Here is a 25,392-nt window from a genome sequence, read left to right as displayed (position 1 = left end):
GAGGTGATCACGTTTTTTTCTTTTACATTGTTTACATGGTGGATTACACTGATGGATTTCTAGGTATTGAACCACAGCTGCGTGCATGGGATGATTCCACCTGGGTCATTGTGTATATGATATTTGATGTGTTCTACTATTCGGGTTGCGAATATTTTATTGAGTATTTTTGCATCAATGTTCATAAGCGAAATTGGTCTGAAATTCTCTTTCTTTGTTGGGTCTTTGTGAGGTTTAAGTAATAAGGTGACAGTGGCCTTACAGAATATATATGATAACATTCCCTCTGTTTTTAGCTTGTAGAGAAGTTTGGAGAATATTGGTATTAGCTCTTCTTTGAAGTTCTGGTAGGTTGCTGTGCTGAATCCTGTGCTGAGTCCTACTGACATTAAGCGTTTTTTGGTGGAGAGATTTTGATGACTGCTTCTATTTCTTTAGGAGACACAGGACTATTAAATTTGTTTACCTGATCTTCATTCATTTTGGTAACTGGAATCTATCAAGGAAATTGTCCATTTCATTTAGACTTCCAAATTCTCTGGCATATAGGCTTTTTGAAGGCAGACCTAATTATTCTCTGGATTTCCACAGTGTCTTTCGTGATGTCTACCTTCTCATTTTTGATTTTGTTCATTTGAATAGTCAGTATGTTTGGCTAATGGTTTGTCTATCTTGTTCATTATTGAAAGAACTAGGTTTTGGTTTATTTGATACTTTCAATTGTTTTCTTTGTTTCTAATTGATTTATTTCAGCCTTGAGCTTGATGATTTACTGTCATCTATAACTCTTTGGTGTGTTTGCTTCTTTTAGTCCTAGGGCTTTCAGGTGTGCTGTTAGTTGCCAGTGCAGGATCACTCCAATTTATTGATGAAGGCACTTAGTCCTATGAACTTTCCTATTAGCACTGTTTTCATTGTGTCGCATAAGTTTTGTTATATTTTGCCTTTATTTTCATTGAATCCTACAAAGCCTTTATTTAATTTCTCTTTTTATTTCACCCCTGACCTAGAGGTCATCGAGTAGGAAGTTCCTCCATTTCCATGAGTTTGTGGGATTTCTATTGTTTCTGAATCGTTGAGTTCCAGCTTTAATCCCTAGTGGTCTGATATTTCTACCTTTTTGCATCTGCTGACATTGACGTTGCTATCATGTATATGGACAGTTTTAGAGAAAGTTCCATGAGCTGCTGAGAAGAAGGTATATTCTTTGGTGTTTGGGTGAAATGTTCTGTAGATATGTTAGGTCCATTTGATTAATGACATCTATTAGTTTCATTATTTCTCCATTTAGATTCTGTCTCAATGATTTGTCCAGCGGTGAGAATAGTAGAGTGTTGAAGTCTTCCACTATTAATTTCTGGGATGCAAAGATTGATTTACGTTTTAGTAGTGTTTATTATTTGATGAATGTGGCTGCTCTTGGATTTGAGGCACATGTGCTCAGGATAAAGACACCATCTTGGTGTACTTTTCCTTTGGTGAGTATGAAGTGTCCTTCCCTATCTCTTTTTAATTGGGTTGAAAGTGTATTTTATTAGATATGAGAGTGGCTGCTCCAACTTCCTTCTTGGGTCTATTTGCTTGGAATACATTTCTTGAATGAACCCTCTACTCTGATGTAATGTCTATATTACCTCAGGTGCTGAGGCGTGTTTCTTGTATGCTGCAGAACTATGGGTCCTGTTTCTGCATCCACTCTGTTAGCCTGTGTCTTTTTAATGTGGAGGTATGGCCGTTGATGATGACATATTAATAACCAGTGGTTGTTCTTTTTATTTTGATGGTGGTCATGGTAGGATGTGTTTGTTTTCTTTCTTTTGGATTTGCAGGTGTCAGGTTATTGTTTTTGGCTTCCTGGCTATAGTTAACCAACTTGGGTTAGAGTTTTCCCTACTAGTATTCTCTGTAGGGCTGGATTTGTAGCTAGGTACTGTTTAAACTTGGCTGTCTTGTTCTCATCTATAGTGACTGATATTCTGGTGGGTATAGCAGTCTGGGTCACGTCTGTGGCCTCTTGGGTTCTGCATGGCACCAGCCCAGATCCTTCTGGTTTTCATAATGTCTTTTGAGAAGTCCAAGTGTATCTGTGATAGGTTTGCCTTTCTATGTGTCTTGGCCTTTTTCTTTTGCAGGTTTTAATGTTCTTTCTTTGTTCTGTACATTAGTGTTTTGATTATTGGAGTTCTGTAGGCTTCTTCTATTTTCACACACATCTTTCTTTATGTTGGGGAGATTTTCTTCCATGACTGTGTTCAAAATATTATCAGGGCTATGGAGTTTGGAGACTTTTCTTTCTTCTATTCCTAATATTCTTAGGTTAGGTCTTTATATGTCACAAAGATTTCTTGGACATTTTGTTTCATAAACGTTTTATTTTTTAACATTTCTTTGATTGATATATCATATACCCCAACTGTATCTTCTACACTTGGGATTCTCTTTCATCTCCTGTGTTCAGTGGGTGTTGTTTGTGTCGGCAGTGTCTGTTCTCTTCCCTTGGTTTTCCAACTACAGGATTGCCTTAGATTGTGTTTTCTTTGTTGCTTCTAATTCACTTTTTAGGTCTTGAATAGATTTTTTCATTTCTTTCTCCAGTTTGATTGTATATTCTTGTAATTCTTTATAGGATTTATTCAATTCCTTTACCTGTTTCAATGTAATTCCCTGTATCGCCTTGGGAGACTTAGTTTCCTTCTTCAAGGCTTCTATCATTTTTTTTTTCTTCTATCATTTTCAACACCTCAGATTTTAAATCGTCTTGCACTTCAGAGATGTTAGTATCTCCAGAGGTAGCTTTGGTAGGACTGCTGGCTTCTAGTGCTGTCAGAGGGCTCTAAGGTTTATTTCCTGTGTTCTTACACTGGCCTCTAGCCATCTGGTAGTTTCTGTTGTTAGAAGGTCTGGATGTTCCTCCAATGAAGCCAATATGTTCCAGGTCAGAAGCAGGCAAAGAGCTCCAAGCCAAAGGCTGCTTTTTAAGAACCCCCAGAGGCCACCCTAGTTTGGCAGATGATTCATGTTAGAGCGTAAAACCACCTTAGATACGCTGGGTTCTCTGTGTCTGAGTTGGTCCTGGTAAGTGAAAATAAAGTTGAGAGATCCCCAATCTGAAAGCTTCTCAGGTGCCCAACAGGCCTCCTTGGTACAGTGGACAATGTGGCTTTTGGTCCAAGCATGACTCAATTTTACTGATTTGCTGTCTGTGTCCAAAATGGACCAGGATGGTGAGAAGCCAGTGGAAAGAGAGCCACACCCAAAGCTACTCAGATACTCCATGGGCTTCGTCTGCTTATTTTCTGTGTGTCCTAGATGGGCCAGTTCAGAGAAGAGTAAGTGGAGAGAGGTCCAAGCCTAGAGCTGCTTGTGTGTCCCTCAGGCTTCCTCAGGGTGGTGGGTAATGTGGGGTGCAGCCCATGCCCACCTCATCTCTGCTGGCTAACTGTCTGTGTCCTAGACAGGCCATGCAGGAGAGGAGTGGGCAGAGAGTGATCCAAGCCTGAAGATTCAACATATTAAGTGCACTTCTTACATTGTTTATTTCCAATATATTTTCACATCTCTTAATATAACTATCATTCAAAAGTTTTACCACATTGCTTACATTCATAGGGTTTCTCTGCAATATGTGTTCTTTTATGAATTACAATAGGACCATGATGTACAAAGGTCTTTCCACATTGGTTACATTCATAGGGTATCTCTCCAGCATGTATGCTGTTACATGCAAAAGCATTATGACATTAGTAATATTCATAAGGTATGAATGAAAGTATAAATTCTTTCATGCCTTTGAAGAAAACTGTGCTGTGCAAAGGCTTTACTACATTGATTACATTCATAATGTTTCTCTCCAGTATGAATTCTTTTATGCATTTTAAGGTTCCTGTGACATGCAAAGGCTTTACCACATTGATTACATTAATAAGGTTTCTTTCCTGTATGGATTCTTTCATGCCTTTGAAGATTACTGTGCTGTGCAAAGTCTTTACCACACTGATTACATTTATAAGGTTTCTCTCCAGTATGAATTTTTTCATGTATTTGAAGACGACAGGGCTGTGCAAAGGCTTTACCACATTGACTACATTCATAAGGTTTCTCTCCTGTATGAATTCTTTCATGCATTTGAAGATTACTGTGCCGTGCAAAGGCTTTACCACATTGGTTACATTTATAAGGTTTCTCTCCTGTATGGATTCTTTCATGCCTTTGAAGATTACTGTGCTGTGCAAAGGCTTTACCACATTGATTACATTCATAAAGTTTCTCTCCAGTATGAACTCTCTCATGCATTTGAAGAGAACAGCGCCATACAAAGGTTTTACCACATTGATTACATTCATAAGGTTTCTCTCCTGTATGAATTCTTTTATGCATTTGAAGGTTCCTGTGACATGCAAAGGCTTTACCACATTGACTACATTCATAAGGTTTCTTTCCTGTATGAATCCTTTCATGCCTTTGAAGAGAACTGTGATCTGCAAAGGCTTTACCACATTGATTACATTCATAAGGTTTCCCTCCTGTATGAATTTTTTCATGTATTTGAAGACGACCGGGCCATGCAAAGGCTTTACCACATTGACTACATTCATAAGGTTTCTCTACTGTATGAATTCTTTCATGCATTTGAAGATTACTGTGCTGTGCAAAGGCTTTACCACATTGATTACATTCATAAGGTTTCTCTCCTGTATGGATTCTTTCATGCCTTTGAAGATTACTGTGCTGTGCAAAGGCTTTACCACATTGATTACATTCATAAGGTTTCTCTCCAGTATGAACTCTTTCATGCATTTGAAGAGAACAGCGCCATACAAAGGTTTTACCACATTGATTACATTCATAATGTTTCTCTCCTGTATGAATTCTTTTATGCATTTTAAGGTTCCTGTGACGTGCAAAGGCTTTACCACATTGATTACATTCATAAGGTTTCTCTCCTGTATGGATTCTTCTATGCATCTGAAGATGACAATACCATGCAAAGGCTTTACCACATTGACTATATTCATAAGGTTTCTTTCCTGTATGAATTCTTTCATGCCTTTGAAGAGAACTGTGATCTGCAAAGGCTTTACCACATTGATTACATTTAAAAGGTTTCTCTCCAGTATGAATTTTTTCGTGTATTTGAAGACGACAGGGCGGTGCAAAGGCTTTATCACATTGACTGCATTCATAAGGTTTCTCTCCGGTATGAATTCTTTCATGCACTTGAAGACAACAGTGTTGTGTAAAGGCTTTACCACAGTGATTACACTCATAAGGTTTCTCTCCTGTATGAATTCTTTTATGCCTTTGAAGAGAACTGTGATCTGCAAAGTCTTTACCATATTGCCTACATTCATAAGATTTCTCTCTTGTAAAATTTCTTTCATGTCTTTGAAGGTGATTCTGACATACAATGGCATTAACAGATTGATTACATTCATATGGTTTCTTTCCAATATGATTTCTTTCATCTCTCTGAAGATGACCTTGACATGCACCAGTTCTACCACATTGGTTATCTTCATGGGTTATTTGCTCAGTGTGTGTTCTTTTATGTATTTGGAGACTACTGTGATGTGAAATGGCTTCACCATATTGAATGTCTTCCTTTGCTTTTTCTCCAATATGAGTACTTTTATGCCTCTGAGGATGACGGTGATATGCAAACAATTTACCATGTTGAGTAAAATCAAAGGGCTTTTTCTCCAGTATGACTTCTTTCGTTCCTGGAAAGATAATTGGCACAAGTGAAAGCTTTACCACAGTCATTACACTGATGAATATTTTTATCTGTGTGATTTAATTTTACATTTTGGTCCGATTGTAAAAAAGAATCAGATATTATGGAATGTTCACGTTGTTTACTTTCATGGTGTTCCCACTCATTATGGGTTGTTTTCCATCTTTGAAGATAACTGTGATGGGAAGAGCACTGATTACATGAACTACATTTACAACAACCTTTTAATATATGAGAAGATTTTTACATATTGGAAGAGAAATGGGAGAACTCAAAGCTCTATCACAATGATTGCATTCATAAATTTTCCTATAGTGTGACTCATACTATATTTGCAAAGTGAACCGAGAGAAGCAGAAGAATTTCTCATTCCTATTACTAAAGAGGATTTTCTACAGTATAAGTTTGTGGATTTATTGCCAATGAAGTTGGAAAACCAATTAATTGTAAACTTGTAGCGTATTCAGAAAGTCTAGGCACAATGGGGACTACTACATATGTCCTTATCCTTCCATGTTAGGCAGGAGCACATTGCTTCTTTAATACCCCTGAGCTCACATGGATGGCATCCACTGTGACAGATGACATAGTTATGATGATGGGTGGCCTCCATTGTGACAGATGACATAGTTATGATGGGTGGCCTCCATTGTGACAGATGACATAGTTATGTAAAGGAGAATAACAATGAAAGGGTCCCCACTGCCGTCACACAGTTTGACTTCTGCTTTCCTTATAGACATACGGTATAAGGATTAAAGTTTCTCCACAGTAACATTCTTGCCTCTCATAAACTGCCACTCACTAAACTTTGCAACATTCCTGCAAATAAGATGAGGGAAACTAGCTTTATTGTGGAGGATTGGCTTATTAGATGTTTTGAACATAGACTTATTGTCTATCCAATGTGCACAGCTTTTATAACATCTAAGTCGTATGAGACTAAACACATTAGCGGTTGTATAGTCTAGCTCTCATGGGGCTGTCATTCAAATGGTGACATCTGTTAATGCATGGTTTTCTTGTCTTCTGTCTTCGAGAAATGCTTTGCAATCATAAACCAGATACCTGCCATTGAGGTACATGGTTTTGTGAGAATTTAATAATCACCAATATACTTAAGGGAGTGCATTTTTACACTGTTGATTTTCCTTAAAACTTGCAGGACACTTTAAAATTTCTTAAGAGGCATATTTGTATCAACTTATGTATGCTAATTACCTTTCTTGTCTTCTAGACCATTGAAAATGTTCTTAAGAATTGTATTGTGGTCTTCCCAATTGTAGCCTAAAATGTAATAGCAGAAATTTAGTAATTTTTTTTTTTTTTTGGAAATTAGGCAAAATTTAAGTAACCACCTTTAGTGAACATTAGAAACGCCACTGATTTATTTACTTTTTTTTTTTTTTTTTTTTTGGTTTTTCGAGACAGGGTTTCTCTGTGTAGCCTTGGCCATCCTGCACTCACTTTGTAGACCAGGCTGGCCTCGAACTCACAGTGATCCGCCTGCCTCTGCCTCCCGAGTGCTGGGATTAAAGGTGTGCGCCACCACGCTCGGCTATCACTGATTTATTTACCTCATTCTCAATTGAGCTTATAACAAACAACTATATCAGAGAAACACTTGTCCTTACATTGTAAAAAGAAAGAAGAAGTCACTGTCTTACCTATGGCAGTGAGGTTCCTGTAGGTCTCCAGCATCACATCTTTGTAGAGTCTCTTCTGGGAAGGATCCAGCAAAGCCCACTCTTCCCGAGTGAAGTCCACATGCACAGCATCATAGGTCACTGCATCCTATAACACCACAGACATGTGTGTAAGACAAAGCATGATCGTGACAACACTGTAAACATATACGTCATTGACAATAGACTCCTGTAATTCTGATGCTTCTTCCATTTATTTCCTGACACAGATGTTCTAATGTAATCACCAAGGCATTTCAGATAGAAGTTGAATAATGATGCTCACTTCCATCATTCCTACACCCCTTGAACAGGATACAGCCTTGCAAGAGAAATGCCCATCAACAGACATAGAGAGAGAGAAACAGAGAGACAATCAAGCAGACCAACAGTACTGAACTCACATCACAGAAACTGTATGAGCAACTGCTGACTATAAATGTGATGGGAAGGCTGGGTGTACTGTTTTATGCCTGTAATCCCAGCACTCAGGAGACAGAGGCAGGTGCATCTCATTGAGGTGTGTGCTGGCCTACACTATGCACTGAGCTTCAGCACAGCATGAGTTTCATATGAAGACCCTGACTTCTCTCAAGAAAATCAAGTAATCAAACAAAAGAGACAGGGAGAACTCAGAGGTGTTTACTGAAGTTCCTACTAGGTCACACACATTCACCCCAGCTGTGTATTCATCTTCCAGAAACCTCAAATGCCCCAGTTTAAAATGTAACATCAATAACATCTCTCTAAAGAAAATGCATGTTTAAACAGTTACAAATGGACAGATGGATGCATGAGCAATATAAATTTTTATCATAAATAAACCACCTAGGGCAGGAGAGATGGTACATCAGAACTCTTGCAAATGATTGGAGTCCATTGCCACTATTTAGATTAGAGGCTTACAAGTGCCCATCATACCATGGTTAGATTTCTGAGACCATCCTCGGACTACTGTAAGCATTAGGTACACATCATGTACAAATTCATGCATATAGGCAAAATACACATTTATTGAAAAAATTCAAAACAACTGTAACAGGCAGAAAGAACGTCAGACCTCTGAAACCCAATGACGTAAAAGGCTCATTGAGTATTAATGTCATAAACACAGGCCATCCTGACAAATAAAATATACTCTACGACACATTTCAAAATTCAAGACGAGGATGAAAATAAATACAACAGCAGATGCTTGCATATACCTACACGCCAATCCCATCAGCTAATAATATTAAAACAAAACAAGCCAGGCATTTTGGCTCACATCAAACCTCAGCACTCTGTAGACAGAGTCAGATAGATCTCTAAGTTCAAGGCCTGATTGGTCTATATGACATACTTTCTGGAGAACAAGGGCTACACAGAGAAATTTTGTCTTCAAAATAAAAACAAATATCAACAAAAGCATGTAAAGAAATATCCTGCTGGCCAAATAGCATGGAATAGCTTTTACTGTTCCTTATATGATTTAGGGATAGCGTGTACAAGACTGAGGGCATGACAGCACAAAATGGAAGCTGCCTGATGAGTTTCAATGACAACACGGTAGACACAAAGAGCAAGAAATGGATTGAGTCTATAGACACTCACATCCCATCCCCAATAAGGAATTTAGAAAGGCTCCTCTTATAGAAGCTTCCATAAGCTCCAAAAAAGAAATACCATAAAATAAAGACATCAGCCTTACCGGGAGCTTTTTGAGTGAATCAACTACACTCTGACCCTGGTTACTACAGGCTCATGGTCATCCCATGATGAAAATACATTGAGTCTAGATTCGATGATCCTACTGGTCACCAACAGCCCATACAGTGTTCAAACGTCCAAAGGCTCCTTTGACAGTCATGGCAATCTCCTGTCTGCCACACCTTGTAAAATCAGAAAAGAAGCAATATCTTTCAAACATACAATGGCACAGGAGAGCCTTTCCCATCCCAATAAAGAAGAATGTATAAACACAGTGAGGGAAGACTGGACCAAGAAATGTAAACTAACAGGGCAAACACCAATCGTGTCAGTCTGACTCAGACATATGGGGCTTCAGTTTCAAAGGGCACAGTCAGCCCTATCCACACAAGTTTTCATATATCCATCAGTTTGCTTATTTCCACTCCCTATATGCATCTCTCCATGGCAGATTTCTCATAGTTTTAATATCTCAACATCGTATGCTCTCAAAATTCAACTCAGGCTTCATCCTCACAGCTTCATACAATAAACTCTCAGTATCCTCACTGGGCATCTGATTCTGCCAAAGGTAAATGGCTTGAAAAGTTCTGAACTGAAACAACAAGGAAGGATCCAGGACCTTAAATTTTCTATCTTCCTTATGTCCAGAACCAGTAGAGCATGAAGGATCCTGCCAAGTTGGCTTTTAAATTCTGATGGGCTGTACCATACTGGACCACACTTGTAGCAGATTTTATGTGAATTTCCTTTCTGGGAGCAGGAATCACTTTGTGTATCTTCCATTCATTCAAAGCTTAGAAGTAGAGAGTGTTAACCTTAGGGTACCTTCTTAAGCTTCTAATACAGAGCAAGGCCCTTCTCTTTAATGGTGATAATGCCCTTGAAAATCCCTGCCTCTGTCTCATCATTTGACGGCCATCTGAACCTACATACTGCTGTTTGTCTCTACAAACCACAGGCTTTGCATTTATCTCAGCCCCTCTTGTTGCTTTTTTTCACTGTAGTCCAGAATGAGTCACTAGTAATAATAATCCAGCAGATTCAAGATTCCATCTAAGAAATCAACTCATTATTTTTAAATTCTGCCTTACTCAATTCCTCAGGGCATGGGCAGAACTAGAATGTTTTGGGGCCAAAATATCACAGGAATGATGACCAGCTAAATTCTTTTTTTCATGGAGTCTATTTTCCACTGAAACCCTATGACCTCAACTTCTATGTCTGCATTACTCTCAACACTCCACTCTCTAATGTGCTACAAGAACAGCAGACTAAGTTCTGTCTGCAGATTTCCATGCCTTTTCCATATCAAGTCTTTATGTGTTCCACGTTCCTTCAAAAGATAAGATTTCCAGGTCTGTCCAGAATCAAAATAACTTCTTGTGTACCACTTTTGCTAATAACTTGCTACTCAGGCAATGAATAGTTTTTATGCATGGTTTTGTGGGATCACGGGCCATGAGTCTGGGAGCTTAGCACAGAGGCACCAGCTAGAAAATGAAGGCAAAGACCATGGGTAAACACTGTTCCATAGCTTGTTGTCTCCTCGGTCAGGGTCTCATGTTCACCTGCCCCTTTTATGCAGCCCATAGCCACTTGTTTTGGGATTTTGCCACCCTCAGTGGAAGAGTCTTCCCAAGTCAATCAACAATCAACACAATTTTTCACTGACAATACAAGTAACGAGTGTGATGGGAGCATGCCCTCAACTGAGGCACCCTCAGATAACATGTTGCTTCAGATTGCAGAGAAATGATCTAATTACAACACAGAAAAAGTGATATATGAAAAAACTTTTAATAACCTCAAACCAATGTGCTAACTAACAACATCAATCACTTAAGCAGCAAAAACACAAACATTGATGATTACAACAACCAGAAAACACAGATTTGCCAAGAAATGAAGAGGCAAGTCTTTAGAATCAAGAGAAAACCAAAACCTTTCATCCACAGAAAGTCCCCAAACCTACAAAAATTGAAGGAATTCATAGAATACTAATGAAATATCAGAAAGGGGGGAAAAAACCCAGAAGAGTTTCCAGACAGGGTGGCCTGAGCCGCTAATCTCGGCACTCACGGAGTCAGAGGCAGGTGGCTCTCTTTGAGTTCAAGGCCATCCTGGTGTACAAAATGAATCCAAGACAGTGAAGGCTACACAAAGAAATCCTGTCTGGGGGAAATAAGAATTTCATCCAATCCTTTTTCTCTGGGCTTTCATACTTGTTCCACGGTGAACACTGTCTCCGTAGCTCACCCTCTCCTCATGCTGCTCAGGTGAGATTTGCTTTGAACACCTAGTCCTGCCTCTGCTCTCTACTGCCTGGAAGACAGTTCTGCACCTCAGTTTTGGTTTTTAAAGACAGGGTATCTCTACGCAGCCTTGGCTGTTCTAGATTCACTTTCTGGATCAGCCTGGCCTTGAACTCACAGATTTCTGCTTGCCTCTGCCTCCTGGAGGGCTGAGATTACAGGCATGTGCCACAGCACTTGCCTAGGAAGTAAGTTCTTAATGACTGAGAAACATTCGGGAATAGAAACAAATAGGAGATTAGAGCAGCGATGAATTTAAAAAATGAAATTTAAAACTAACATCAACAATTAATTTTTTAAACAGATGAATATAATTGCAAAAAACAGATAGGCATACTGATACTCAAAAAAAGCAGGCCAGGCTGTCTTTGAGGGAATATCAGTAGAAAAATACAATGTTAGCTGCTGGACTCTGTAACCTGACACATAGTTGCAGCCAATAGCCTGGGTCTCAAATTTCTGAGCTGATATATCTATGTCAACTAGGATTCCACTTAACTGCATAGGACAGTCCCTTAATTGGAAATTCAGGCTTCACTGCCTCTAGCTAACCTACCCAAATGGAATAACCACCAGTATGAAGTTTTCACTCATATGAATGCATTAATACCTCTTGGGAAATTACAAAATTACTCATCCTGTGGAAATCAGGCCCTTCTTAAAATGGTGACCCCTGCAGCTGACTCTCTCAAACTTGACCCTGTGATATAGATATTGACTACCTTGTTTCACCCTGCAGTGTACACAGTAAACTGTTCCTCCTTTTCTGGTCTGAAAGAAGAAGCCAGGCACCTTATGGAAACACTTTTCCTGTTACTGCAATTGACAGTTCACTACAGGACTCAAATAGGTAGTTTCAAGACTCTGAATGTGGTGCAGCCATTTAGTAAGGGACAGAGGACGTTTACCTAAGAGAAAAGCAAGGTCGCTGCCCTGGGGAGCAGCACACTGGAATCAAGTTGATCTGAGTCAACACAGATTGTCACAGAAACATTTTTCTAAAGGCATGAAATGCAGCTGTCTTAGAATTAATCTCCCGGGGAGAAATCATTTCACACACAATTAAAAGACTGCTTAAAAAAAAAATCTCTTTAATGACAGCATGCACTCAGCTCTGGCTAATGCTCAAAGAAGAGCCAGCTGAGAATAGATTTTGCATTTCATGTTTAGTGTCAGCCTAATGTTTCTTTGAGGTTCAGGACCCAGGTTATGTTTTGAACTATTTAAATATGGACTGGAGAGGGCAAGTCTAGACATGCAGACAGATGGAAGATTTGCATAGCAAAGATATTCCCTGAGATGTTTCTTAAGTGCACAAGTGCCCTCAAACAGCAGGTCATTATTCAGTGACAGGCTGCTAAGTGGAAGGTCTCAGAAGATGAAAAGATAGGAAAAGTAGAAGGTAGGAAGTATAAAAGATGGGGTGGGGAGGTCTTGCACCAGCTATCTCTTATGCCATGTAAGCTCCTTAGGAATCTTGGATACTTTACAAGGGAAGAAAATGACTTCTAAGAAGTCAGCATAAATTATCCTACAATGGAACAAACTCAGGAGGAGCCTAATAAAGCAATGCTGCTCCAGGGAACATAGGGTATTGGAAGACATTACTGACCAAGCCAACAGTGGCCTTGGAACTGCTAAACATAGGACCAAATAATGGGATGAGTTTGGTTCTCAGGCCATGAAACAAGCCTTCCACAAAGGCCCTGGCCACAGACCAATAGAAGCTCTCCTGTACATGTTTCTGAAAGAAGAGACTCTACTTTATTCTTAATACACCAGGGCCTTAGGGATAGATCCCAATGCCTAGGCAACAGGCTGCTGTGTCTGGTTCTGCAAAGCATGTTCCTATAGTTCTGCATTTGAGAAAGATCTAGGCCATTTTCTATTCTTGTGGCCCTATGAGAAAGCCTTGCTTGATTATGTCAGCCATCAACACAACAGAGTTTTTCCTCCTTTTTTCTTTTCTTCTCTCTTCTCTCTCTCTCTCTGTTTCTTTCTTTCTTTCTTTGTTTTTCAAGACACAGTTTCTATGTGTATCCTTGGCTATCCTAAACTTCCGTTGAAGGCCAGGCTGGCGTAAGTGAATTCGCCATTACCCCCATATCCATCCCTCTTCTCTTATTTCATAGAATTTTTTGTTAGCTTCCTCTTTTACCAGACAGAAAGTCTGTGCAGGGAAGGACTGGACACTTCCGGGGGCCACCCCTATTGGTCGTGACAGATCCACACAGCACAGAGGATCCTCCTCCACCTCACAGCTACCCTGGAAAGAAGCCCATAAAACCACGTGTGTACTTTTGGCCTATCGTGATTTTTTGTTGTTGTTGCTGTTGGTGGTGGTGGTTGGTTTTTTTTTTTGGGGGGGGGCGGTTGGAGACAGGGTTTCTCTGTGTAACCTTGGCTGTCCTAGACTCACTTTGTAGATCAGGCTGGCCTTGAACTCACAGGATTCCACCTGCCTCTGCCTCCCCAGTGCTGGGATTAAAGGCATGCACGACCACACTCACCTCCTTTTCGCCTATCTTTGGGGTCATCTTATAAAGAGAACTCCGTCCATCAGCCGCATCTCTCTTGTCCTCATGTGTCTCCAGAGACAGTTTCTGTATGCTCTTCCCCAAGAGCATACATGGATCTGCCATATGGCGTGATTGCAGAATTCGCCGTTCAGCTCTGCTACACAAATCCTGATACCTGGGAGTAAACCCAGGCTTTCTGCATATTAGGTAAGTGTTGTCCCACCAAGCTATGTTTCCAGAACTTCACAGAAATTTTATAAACAATTTCAATTAAAATCAACCCTGACACCAGGTCTGGTGATGCACGCCTTTCATTCCAGCACTGGGGAGGCAGAGGCAGGCAGATCGCTGTGAGTTGCAGGCCAGCCTGGTCTACAAAGCGAGTTCAGGACAGTCAAGGCTACACAGAGAGACCCGGTTACCGGGTGGGGGGAACTACAGTTATCCTACATAACCTTTTTAAGAATAGCATTTTGTAAAAAAAAAATAGCATCTTGTGTACCTCTTAAAGGGGGTAACTAGAAAGAATGGGAGACATTTATGACGTCAGGAGAAACTCTGCTACAACTCAAGAGGAGTCCAATGAAACAATCTGCAGAAGGGAACCTGGGCATCTCAGGGGCATCACTGGTCAAGCCCACAGAGCCCTTGGGACTGAGAACCAGAGCTCTAGGTAGTGACAAGACTTGGGTCCTCAGGAGCTGAAGCAACACCTCCCCAAAGGTCCTGGCCCCAACTTTACCAGCTCTCCCAAGCATTGGCCCTTGCTGTAGAGGCGTTCTACTTTATTCTCAATACTTGAGCAGCTAGTTAGAGGCTTGTCCTTCATATGAAGATGGGCCTAGTGGCTGGTCATAGTAAGGGGTGACTCCTTTGCCATGGTTTAGAGCCAAATGTCTGGACAATCCTAGTGAGCCAGCATATACATCCCAGCATCCTAACCTCTAACAGGCTGGGTGAGCATACTACTTATCTGTGGGGTATTTTGAAGGCAATCCTCCCTCACCTAAATTCTACTTGGTGCCTCTTACTCTTTTCTAAGCATAGGCAAATGCTTTACATCATCAATTCTACTTTTTCCATCACAGCTTAACATTGCAGTGCTCCCCAACGCATGTGATGCCTTTTTTTTTTTTTTTTTTTTTTTTTTTTTTTTTTTTTTATACAGGGTTTCTCTGTGTAGCCTTGGCTTTCCTGGACTCGCTTTGTAGACCAGGCTGGCCTCGAACTCACAGCGATCCGCCTGCCTCTGCCTGCTGAGTGCTGGGATAAAAGGCGTGCGCCACCACGCCCGGCTCATGTGATGCCTTTTACAACCTCCACAAAATTTACTCCAAATGGATCTTACACCTAAATGTTAAAGTCTAAGGGCAGAACTTGTAGAAGATCTTAGAGAAACTAAGGTTTTCCGAGTTTGGATCCTGCCTGAGATGTTTCTACAAGAAGTCCTGACCCAAAACCTTTGCCCAGATGCAGCCCCCATAGTAAAGTTCAAAGGCCACAGCAGGGTCCAGGAAGTGACTAGGACCACAATGGACCACACATGTGGCCCAATCTGGCCTATGCTTACCACACAACCCCAGGGAGGAACCACCACACCACACCAGCGGCTGCTGCTCACCTTCCTGCTCTTCCCCGTTGTGGGCAGCGACCCTGAGCAGCAGTGCTCAAAGCACTGCACACCAACCCATTCAACAACAGCTTAGCTTTCCAGCTGAACCAGCAGCTCAGCGCCCCCCAGAACCCGCCTTCTCTGTGTGCTGACAGGCCACCTGGAGGCCCTGATTGGACGCCGAGTCTTGAGTGACACGAGCACCTCCCTTAGGCTGAGAGTGTGCCGCTGGAGGGAAACCTCATTATTTACAGGCCCAGGCTTCCAGCCCATTTCCAGATAGGAAGAGATTTAAGTTTCAGCAGCACTAATGTCTGTCCTCCAAAAGCGAAACCCTCTGTTTTCCACGCGAGACTCACCTCACCTCTCCTGCAAGCTCTGCTCAGCAGCCTGCTGCTCCCTTCCGTGGACAGTGACCCTCCACTCACCATGTCGGGACGTTGGAACTTGCTCGAACTTCCTCACAACAGTCAGCAGCAGAGCTCAGAGCACAGCACACCAGACTTCTCAAGCCAGCTCAGCTTCCGACTGAACCTGCAGCAAGGCTCCGAGAAGAACCCGCCTCCGCGTTTGATTGGCAGGTCTAACGGGAGGCCCTGATTGGCCAGTTCTTTTTTTTTTTTTTTTTTTTTTTTGGTTTTTCGAGACAGGGTTTCTCTGTGTAGCCTTGGCTGTCCTGAACTAACTTTGTAGACCAGGCTCGCCTCAACCTTACAGCGACCCGCCTGCCTCTGCCTCCCGAGTGCTGGGATAAAAGGCGTGCACCACCACGCCCGGCTGGGGTCATCTTATAAAGAGAATTCCTTCCATCTGCCGCATCTCTCTCTCCCTCAGTGTCTCCAGAGACAGTCTCTGTGTGCTCTTCCCCAATAAAACCACTTACATGGATCTGCCATATGGCGTGATTGCAGAATTCGCCGTTCAGCTCTGCTACACAAATCCTGATACCTGGGAGTAAACCCAGGCTTTCTGCATATTAGGTAAGTGTTGTCCCACCAAGCTATGTTTCCAGACCTTCACAAAAATTTTATTAAAAATTTCAATTAAAAACAACCCTGAGGCCGGGTGTGGTGGCGCACGCCTATAATCGCAGACATTCACACCCCGGCTTCTATCTTTTGTACTGTAGGGGCAAAATTAATGCCATATTCTACATGTAATTTATATTCTACTATTAATGCCATGTTCTGTGGGAAAGTTGTCCTCCAGGTGATTCCACTACTTCCTGCTTTCTGGGAAAGACCACGCACTGCCCTAAACTTAAACCCGCCACACTCTCCAGAAGATACAATTAACACCCAATGATGCCTGGAGATTCAGCCTCCTGGACCCAACCTGCTGGAAGATCTGCATTCCTGAGACTCACGACCCCCACTTATGGTTTTGTCCTTGCTTCCCTGTGACCCCCACCCCTAATTACAGTTTTTCCTTATAAACTCATTACCCTTGAAGCTCCGGTATCACTCTCCTATCCTGCTGTGTCAGGAAGGATTGTGATCCGAAGCTCTGAGCCCATAATACAGGACCCTGTGTGTAGTGCATCGGTATCGAGTCCTGGTGGTCTTTTTTGGTGGTCTCACGATCTGGGTAATCTCGGCATAACATTACCTTCTATTTTTCCTATCTTTTTCATTTTCTGGCACCTCTAGGGACCCTGTCACTGAAGAGCGTTTTGCAATGTCAGGGCACTGGTGTACTTAAGAAATAATTCTGAAAAAAGAAAGAAAGAAAGAAAGAAAGAAAGAAAGAAAGAAAGAATTCTGGGAATATCTTTGCTGTGTAAGTCTCCAGTCTACCAATGGCTGGACTTACAATCTTCTGTCCCCACTTAAATTGACCTGGACCCTGAACCCCAAAAGACACTTGAGGGTCACAGCATATGTGGACTAGAAAATCTATTCTACTGTGGTTCCTGTTTGAGAATTAGTCAGAGCCGAATGCATGATATCTTTAATGAGATTTTTCTTTATTAGTCTCCTATGTCTGTGGCCAGGCCACAGAGGAAGAGGACATGTTCGGTCCTGATGTGACTTGATGAGCTTGGTCGTGGGGGAAGGGGGGGCTTCCCTTTTCAGAGGAATAGGGGAGAGAAGATAGGGGAGGAGGACAGGAGGGTGGGACTTGGAGGAAAGGAGGAAGCAAGTTATGATAGGGATGTGAGGTGAATAAATAAATTAAAATATTTTTAAAGACAATAAGATACTTTAAGTAGTCAAAATTATTTTCTCGAATACTAAAATATTTGTATGCTTAAACTGACTCTCTTAGCCGGGCGGTGGTGGCCCACGCCTTTAATCCCAGCACTCAGGAGGCAGAGGCAGGTGCATCACTGTGAGTTCGAGGCCAGCCTGGTCTACAAAGCGAGTCCAGGACAGCCAAGGCTACACAGAGAGACCCTGTCTCGAAAACCTAAAACCCAAAGCAAAACAAAAGAACTCTTCCTAGTCCTATATGGAAGCAGTTGACGCTGCTCAGAGGAGGCAAAGCAACCTTTCTCTGAGGTTAGACTAGCATACTATAGCCATTCATCTAAGAACTGTAACCACAGTGCTGTGTTATAGGACTTTTACTTGATGTTTTCTGTATTTGTGTCCTCGGTCTTTTGTATGTGTGTGAATTGTGGCTTTGATGCATCTTTTAAACATTGGTCTTGCTCATTTTAAAAAACTTCTTCCATAGAGATTATCACTGCTTAGTTCCTCCTCCCATCTTGGGTCTCTTTTCCACAAGTACCTTTTTGTCTTTTGTAAGTCAAAACAAACAAAAGAGAAAGTGCGGTGTAAGGTTCTAGTCCTCATGAAAGCTGCTACTACAGGCTATTTGGGACAAGAGATAGAGATATGCAGGTGAGCAGTCTGTCAATCAAAGTCATATCCAGCATTGAGAGGCTCAGGGAAGAAAGTAGACAAGTTGGACCGTGGCTTTGAACCCTAGACTTCCAGACTTAAAACCTGTACTTTACCACCTGAGCCATCTGAGGTCACTAACTCTCTTTCTGCCAAAGCTTTTCTTTCACTAAAGTCTTTGATTGCTTAACAGCAGGCAGTCTTAATTAGACTGACAAAGGGACCCTGGCTTGTTTACTCAGAGGATTCCAACTGGCTTGGGGCTGAGTAGAGAACCTTTCAGGTACCTTCTCAGAACTTCCCACTCTAGCTGAGAGAAAAGGGCTTGTAAACAGGAATCTCAGCCCCTTTCTTTCTTTGGCACAACTTGCTGGAATCCAGGATCTTGATTCCCAGAGCCGAAAAAAGATTCCAGGCAGTTTATCCTCACATGTCAGGTCCGGCAGAGCATGTCCATTTTTTCCAGCAGGCTCAGTGCAGCAACTCCTGTACAGGAGTCCTCTCTCTAATCGCTTGACCTACAGAAATGTTTGCCCTAGGTCAGACATCTGTGTCAGGCCTAATTTAATGCAGTCTACATGCCTGACCCTTAGAGGCATACACAGTTCCTGGGAGTCCTTCTGCTAATTAGCAGGAAGACTCAAAGCTACCTGAATTGACACAGGGATTATTATCAGGAGTGGTAAAATCATCCTCCTAAGATTCTGCAGGAAATTGGCCCAAACAGAGTTGCACCTGTGGAGCAATAGGCAGTGAGGGATTCTTTATTCCAAGCCTGCAATAACCGTGTGGAACAGAAGGGGGCGTGCACGCACGAAACAAATCTGGGCCATAATGTTAGTGCAGATCTTGCCTTTCAGAAGGCCACACAACTCCTTTCCCCTGAATGGTTTCTGATAATGCACCTGGAGGGGGCTGGCGGACACATCTGAATGTATACAAAGAATCCAATAGATCGTCCTCACGGACACCCCAAACATTAGTCTCGGGCCTTTAATTCTCTTCCGTTTACATCCAAAGCTTCCTCCCTTTTACTTCATCCAGACTCTGCAGCTCTTTGTAAACCACTCATTTCCTGAGCCTTATAGTCTCAGGTTCCCCTGACAACAACCTCAATGCCACCTGGCGTCACCATTACTCAGGGCTCAGGCGTCAGGGAAGCAGAATGTGGCCCCATTCAGACAAGCCAGTCTTCACGCCTGGAATTCCTTCTCTTTCCTTACAGCAGGCATCAACTCCAGCAGATGTCCGCTGACTGTGGAGACAATGTAACCTGGCCTCAGACTGGGCCCGAGGTGAAAGCAGTCTTGGCTGGCTTGACCCCACTGAGACTCCACAGAGGCAAAGATCTTAGAGACACTCAGAGAGAAAGGAAGTGTCAACCAACACAAACAGGCTCCTGTGACTCCGCCCAGAGTACTGTATTCAAAAAAGTACCATGGATTAGGAGAGAAAAATAAAAGATTCGGGGAATAGACGAGAGAGGGTCAGAGGTTCTGGCCTGATGGCACAGGGGTGGGGAGCGGGGAGCGGGGGATGATGGGAGATTGACAAGTGAACAGCCAGCCCAGCTGAGTGCTCTAGGTTGAGTTCATGGATGGTGAGGCATCTGTTGGATAGAGGATCTGCTAGACTCCTGAGAAACTGAAATCCAGAAAGTTTCGTACTTGTTCTCCTTAATCTCCTTTCCCTCCTATTTAGGGTAGTTGGGTTGTAAGGGAGGTACTGCAAGGACCAAAGTAATACCATGTTCCGTATGTTATGTAACTAATGCCACGGGCTGTAGGGTCTGTGAGAACTTGTCTTGTAGGTGACCCTTACTTCTCCCTGCATTCCGGGAGTGACCACGTACTGCTGTAAATTGCACCTGCCAGCAGTCTCCAGAAACTCCACCGGACCGATTAGATACAATCAGCATCCAATGTTCCTCTGAGATTAAAAACAAACAAACAAACAAACTTCCCCTTGAGATCCAGCCTCCAGCCAACCTGCCTAAACGTTGACACTCCTGTGACCCTCAAACAGTGCTTATGGTTTTCTCCTTTTATAAACCCATTGCCCTTGAAGCTCTGTGCCACGCTCCTTCCTCCTTCCTGTTGCATCAGGAAGGGTTGGGGTTCAAGCTCAAGCCCATAATACAGGACCCTGTGTATGCTGTATTGGTATCACGTCCTGGTGGTCTTTTCAGGGGTCTCGCGATCTGGGTATTATAGTACATTCCTTTAATAAATTCATAATAAAGTATAATTGTTAAGGCATCAGAGTCAACACCTGACATGCATCCTGGTGAGCTCCCACGCTGCCTCCCTACCACAGGTAGGATAACCCAGTCTGGTATGTAGCTTTGGTCAAGCGATCAACCACTTTGTAAAGACCTGTATTGCCAATTTCTCTCCTGATCAATTCTGTACTCTTCCCTAGTTGATTTTTGTTTTGTTTTGTTTTTTGTTTTTACATTTGGGCTGAGCACCAAGTCTAAGTTATGCTTCGTTTGGATCATCAGGGCTGAGGTAAAGATGAACATATTACTGCTATTAATGACACGTTCATGGGGATAAATAGATGGCTCAGTTGTCAAAAGCACTGTCTACTCATGCACAGGGCCTAACTTTGATTCCCAGCACCAGAGAGACAGCTTACAACTGCCCATAACAACCACGGCATCTCTTCCAGCCTCTATAGACACCTGGCATGTACTTGGTCTACACAGCTCCAAAGCTTATGCACTGAAATTAAATCAACGGTAATTAAAAATAAAGACATGTAAATGAAGAAAACCATTTTTTTTACAATAGTAAAACCACATATGGGGGCTGGAGAGATGGCTCAGAAGTTAAGAGCACTGGCTCTTCTTCCAAAGGTCCTGAGTTCAATTCCCATCAACCACATGGTGGCTTCATAATCATCTATAATGAGATCTGGTGCCCTCTTCTGGCACATGTGCAGGCACAATACTGTACAAATAATAAATAAATCTTAAAAAAAAAAACCACACACATATGAATGCGTCTTCCTACCACTTGCATATCTGGTGCCCTGGGAGGCCAAAAATATGCACCAGATATCCTGGACCTGGGAATACAGGTAATTCTGGGCCTTCGAATATGGACGCTAGGACTCAAACGTGGGTAGCAAATGGAGCAGCAATATTAACTTGCCAGCTTTCAAGTACGTCAGTATGATGCAGAGGATGAAGATGCTCCGTTACACTTTCTGTCTCTATCGCATGAAAGTGATCAAATTGGCTAGATGGTTGTTGAAGGATTCAATGGATTTCTAGTCCTCTGTGAATGCACTCTCCACATTGCTTCTTATTTTCACTGTTAACACAGTTCTCTCTTTTTAAAAATTAATATATTATTAATTTATTCATATCACATCTCAGTGGTTATCCCATCCCTTGTATCCTCCCATTCCTCCCTCCCTCCCATTTTCCCCTTACTCCCCTTCCCTATGACTGTGACTGAGGGGACTGCCCCCCCACCCCCCGTATATGGTCATAGGGTATCGAGTCTCTTCTTGGTGACCTGTTATCCTTCCTCTGAGTGCCACCAGGCCTCCCCATCAAGGGAACATGGTCAAAAATGGGGCACCAGAGTTTGTATGAAAGTCAGACCTCACTCTCCACTCAACAGTGGAGGATGTCCTGTCCATCGGCTAGGTCTGGGTAGGGGGTTCGAAGTTTGCTGCCTATATTCTCCGTGGCTGGTGCCATAATTGGAGCAGGACCCCAGGACCCAGATTCACCCGTCCTAATGGTCTTCTTGTAGGTTTCTAGGTAACACAGTTTTCTTAATGTGAGTAAAGATAACAAAACATTTTTTTTCCAAACCAGTCAGATTATATTAGAAAATCTCCATAAATGAGAAATACTCTCCGTTTTTGATGTATCTTTGAGACAGGTTATCTCTACATAGCCATGGCTGTCTTAGAACTCACTATGAGGACCAAGCTTGCCTCAGACTCAGAGAGGTTGGCCTGCCGCTGTCTCCTAGGCTCTGGGATGACAGGGGTGCACCTCTATGTACAGAGGAGATGTTTTTAAAATGATGTGTCTTTGAATCAGAGACTGAAGAGATGAAATAAAATTTAGAAAGGAACCATCATGGTTTGGATAAAGACTAATACTTCCAAAAAATCTACAATGATAATTTAAACTAGCAAATCTTTTCGTATGTTCTCAACAATTGGGCTATTTCTTTGCTTTAATTACACCCATTTAGAAATGTTTGAACTGCGTTTCTGTGTGCACACCTGTGCTATGATGTGCATGTGATGGTGAGAGACAACTCACTGCTGTTTATCTATGTGAGTTCTAGCCATGACACCCAAGGAGATGTTTCGTCCAAGTGACCTCACCAACCCTTATTATTTATGTATGTGCTGGTGTGTGAGTGTTCATATGTGACAGTATAAAAATAAAAGAAAACTTTGTAGGAGTAATATGAATTTCCTAGAGACTAAACTCAGGTCATCAGGCTTAGCAAGAAGCAATTTTACCCACTGAGACAATTCTCTGCCATTCATTTCTGATTCTGAGAAAATGTTATGAACAAGTGTTTACCTCTAAGAAAAAACTAACACATTAAAAAAAAAACAGTTGCAAATAGGATTTATTATTGAAATTTCCCCATTTTTCTCCATCCTTAGATGACAATAGGTTTTACAACCTAAATAGAAAACGATATTTTACTGTTTTAAGGTTTCAACTAATCTTATTTGAGCTTCATTGAGACAGAGAAGTAGGAAAGGTCTGTGGTGCGCAAGGTTGGCAACCTAACCTTGGTAATCATATAAAGACAGCCAAAGCAGATCTCACAGAACTGCCTTCTAGTCTCCACGTATATGTCATTGCCTAAAAGCCTATAGTCATATTTTATACACACACACACACATACACACGCTATTTTTTTTTAAATAAATCTCATTGTTGCAACATTATCTAGCATCTCAAAAAAATTCCCTAAGAAGGCAGCACTTCAAAATGAAGTGCCGAATAAAACCTAAAGAGAACATGAAGAAAGATCACACATCAAATGGCATATCTATATCCAGACTAGTCAAGCTGTGCTGGGAGATACAGAGCTGACTGCTGATTTCCCTACTTCATTACATCTCTACCAGGCAGATGAAAGTCCTGCCTTGGATACACATACAAGGTAGTTAGCATTTCTTTTTTTCTTTTTTTAAGATTTATTTATTTATTAAGTATACAGTGTTCTGCCTTCCTGCTAGAAGAGGACACCAGATCTCACTATAGATGGCTGTGAACCACCATGTGGTTACTGGGAATTGAACTCAGGACCTTTGGAAGAGCAGCTAGTGCTCTTAACCTCTGAGCCATCTCTCCAGCCCCTAGCATTTCTTATATTTCCTTCTATTACCATCTTAACATTAAAATCGTTAAAATATGTAGATATTGGGGGTACATCTTCTACCCTACGGTGGTATTCAGGAGACTGACCCGTGAGAATCAAGAGTTCAAATGTAGCCTTGACTGATGACTGACACTCAAGCCAGGTGACATAACAAACAGCAACATCTGACAGGAATTAGTGAAAATATGAAAAACAAATCCAGGAAAAACCACCCAGCACCCTTTCCCAGGCAGGCTTACACTGAACGTCTGATCGCACAGTGCCTGCTATTTATATAAAGAATGGGCCACTTAGATGATAGGCATACAACTCTATAAAATGAGGCCAAAAAACACCTGCTACCAAGTAAAAGTGCAATAGAAGATGAGCAGCAGTCACAGAAGAAATAGCACAACGGCCTAATAAGCTTCTGTAAATTGATGTGCCACACACACAGCAAACTTCAACACCTACTCAGAATGTTTTAATAAACAACCAACCACAATTGGCGATCTCCTCTCTTACACGTAAGTCAACATGGCAAATAATTTAGTTCCTTCAAGGTTATGATGATATAAAGATAAAATGATTTTTTTGCCGGCGAGGTGGCACACGCCTTTAAGCCCAGCACTCGGGAGGCAGAGGAAGGCGGATCGCTGTGAGTTCGAGGCCAGCCTGGTCTACAAAGTGAGTCCAGGATGGCCAAGGCTACACAGAGAAACCCTGTCTCGAAAAACCAAAAAAACAATCCTTTATAGACATAGATTCCTTTTTGTATGTGTTATTTAAGATCCTCAGAGACTACTGTGAAATGCAAAGGTTTTCGCAGAATGATTATACACCAAAGGGTTTTTTTTCCATTCTTTTTTTAAATTGAAAAATAAAATCATTTATATTACATTTCAATTGCTATTCCATCCCATGCATCCTCCCATTCCTCCCTTCCTCCTGCATTTACCCCATTCCCCTTCCCTATGACAGTGACTGATGGAGACCTCCTCCCCGTGGATATGATGCTATACACCAAAGGTTTTATTCTTGTATAAAGATAGAATGACATATCTTTTCCCAACTGACTAAATTTATGGATTTCTATGCAGGATGATTTTTTTCCCATGATTTCTAAGGCTACTGCTCCATGAAAAGGCTTTAACGCATTGCTTATTCATAGGGTTTCTTTACAGGGTCTGTTCTTTTATGCATTGGACTGTGACAGGCAAATGTTGGTGCCATGCAAAAGAAACGTGTCCTTTTTGTTATCTGCTTCCATTTAGTCATAGAATGAAACTGAGTTCAAGTTCCCAGGCCCTAGTCATGCTGGAGACTTTCCAACAGCTGACCGGCTTCTGTTATTCATCTTTTGTTCCCCAAAACATAATGACTGTTCCTACCCACAAAAGAACAAATGGATGTGATTGGTTAGATTGTAAAACCTACATTCTGTATCAGCTGACACCACTCAACCACATAAGGAAAGCCTTGAACCTTAAATCCTGATTGGTGAGAAAATGTAGCTGCACCTTGGCACAGATGTTTGTGGTTTTCAACCTTAAAAGCTCTGTAATATTCTGGCTCAGGGGTAGCAGCATGAAGGTGGGGAAGGGGGATGGGGAGTGGGATTGAGGTGTCGCAGTT

At 41.8% G+C, this 25,392-nt stretch overlaps 2 protein-coding genes and 1 pseudogene across 2 annotated transcripts in view; 2 read left to right on the top strand and 1 right to left on the bottom strand.

Annotated features, from left to right (window-relative positions):
• The window catches only part of LOC127203988 (zinc finger protein 721-like), a 1,570,727-nt gene that overhangs the window by 16,431 nt on the left and 1,528,904 nt on the right, over positions 1–25,392 (top strand).
• LOC127204012 (zinc finger protein 120-like) overlaps positions 1–25,392 on the top strand; it is a 428,901-nt gene that overhangs the window by 24,303 nt on the left and 379,206 nt on the right. The gene's annotated exons all lie outside the window — the stretch shown is intronic.
• LOC127203992 (zinc finger protein 431-like) overlaps positions 3,364–25,392 on the bottom strand; it is a 436,824-nt pseudogene continuing 414,795 nt past the window's right edge.

This window comes from Acomys russatus, chromosome 19 (assembly GCF_903995435.1).
Source record: "Acomys russatus chromosome 19, mAcoRus1.1, whole genome shotgun sequence".
Classification (NCBI taxonomy): domain Eukaryota; kingdom Metazoa; phylum Chordata; class Mammalia; order Rodentia; family Muridae; genus Acomys; species Acomys russatus.
The sequence above is the reverse complement of the archived record's forward strand: the minus strand, read 5'-3'. Positions and strand labels throughout refer to the sequence as shown.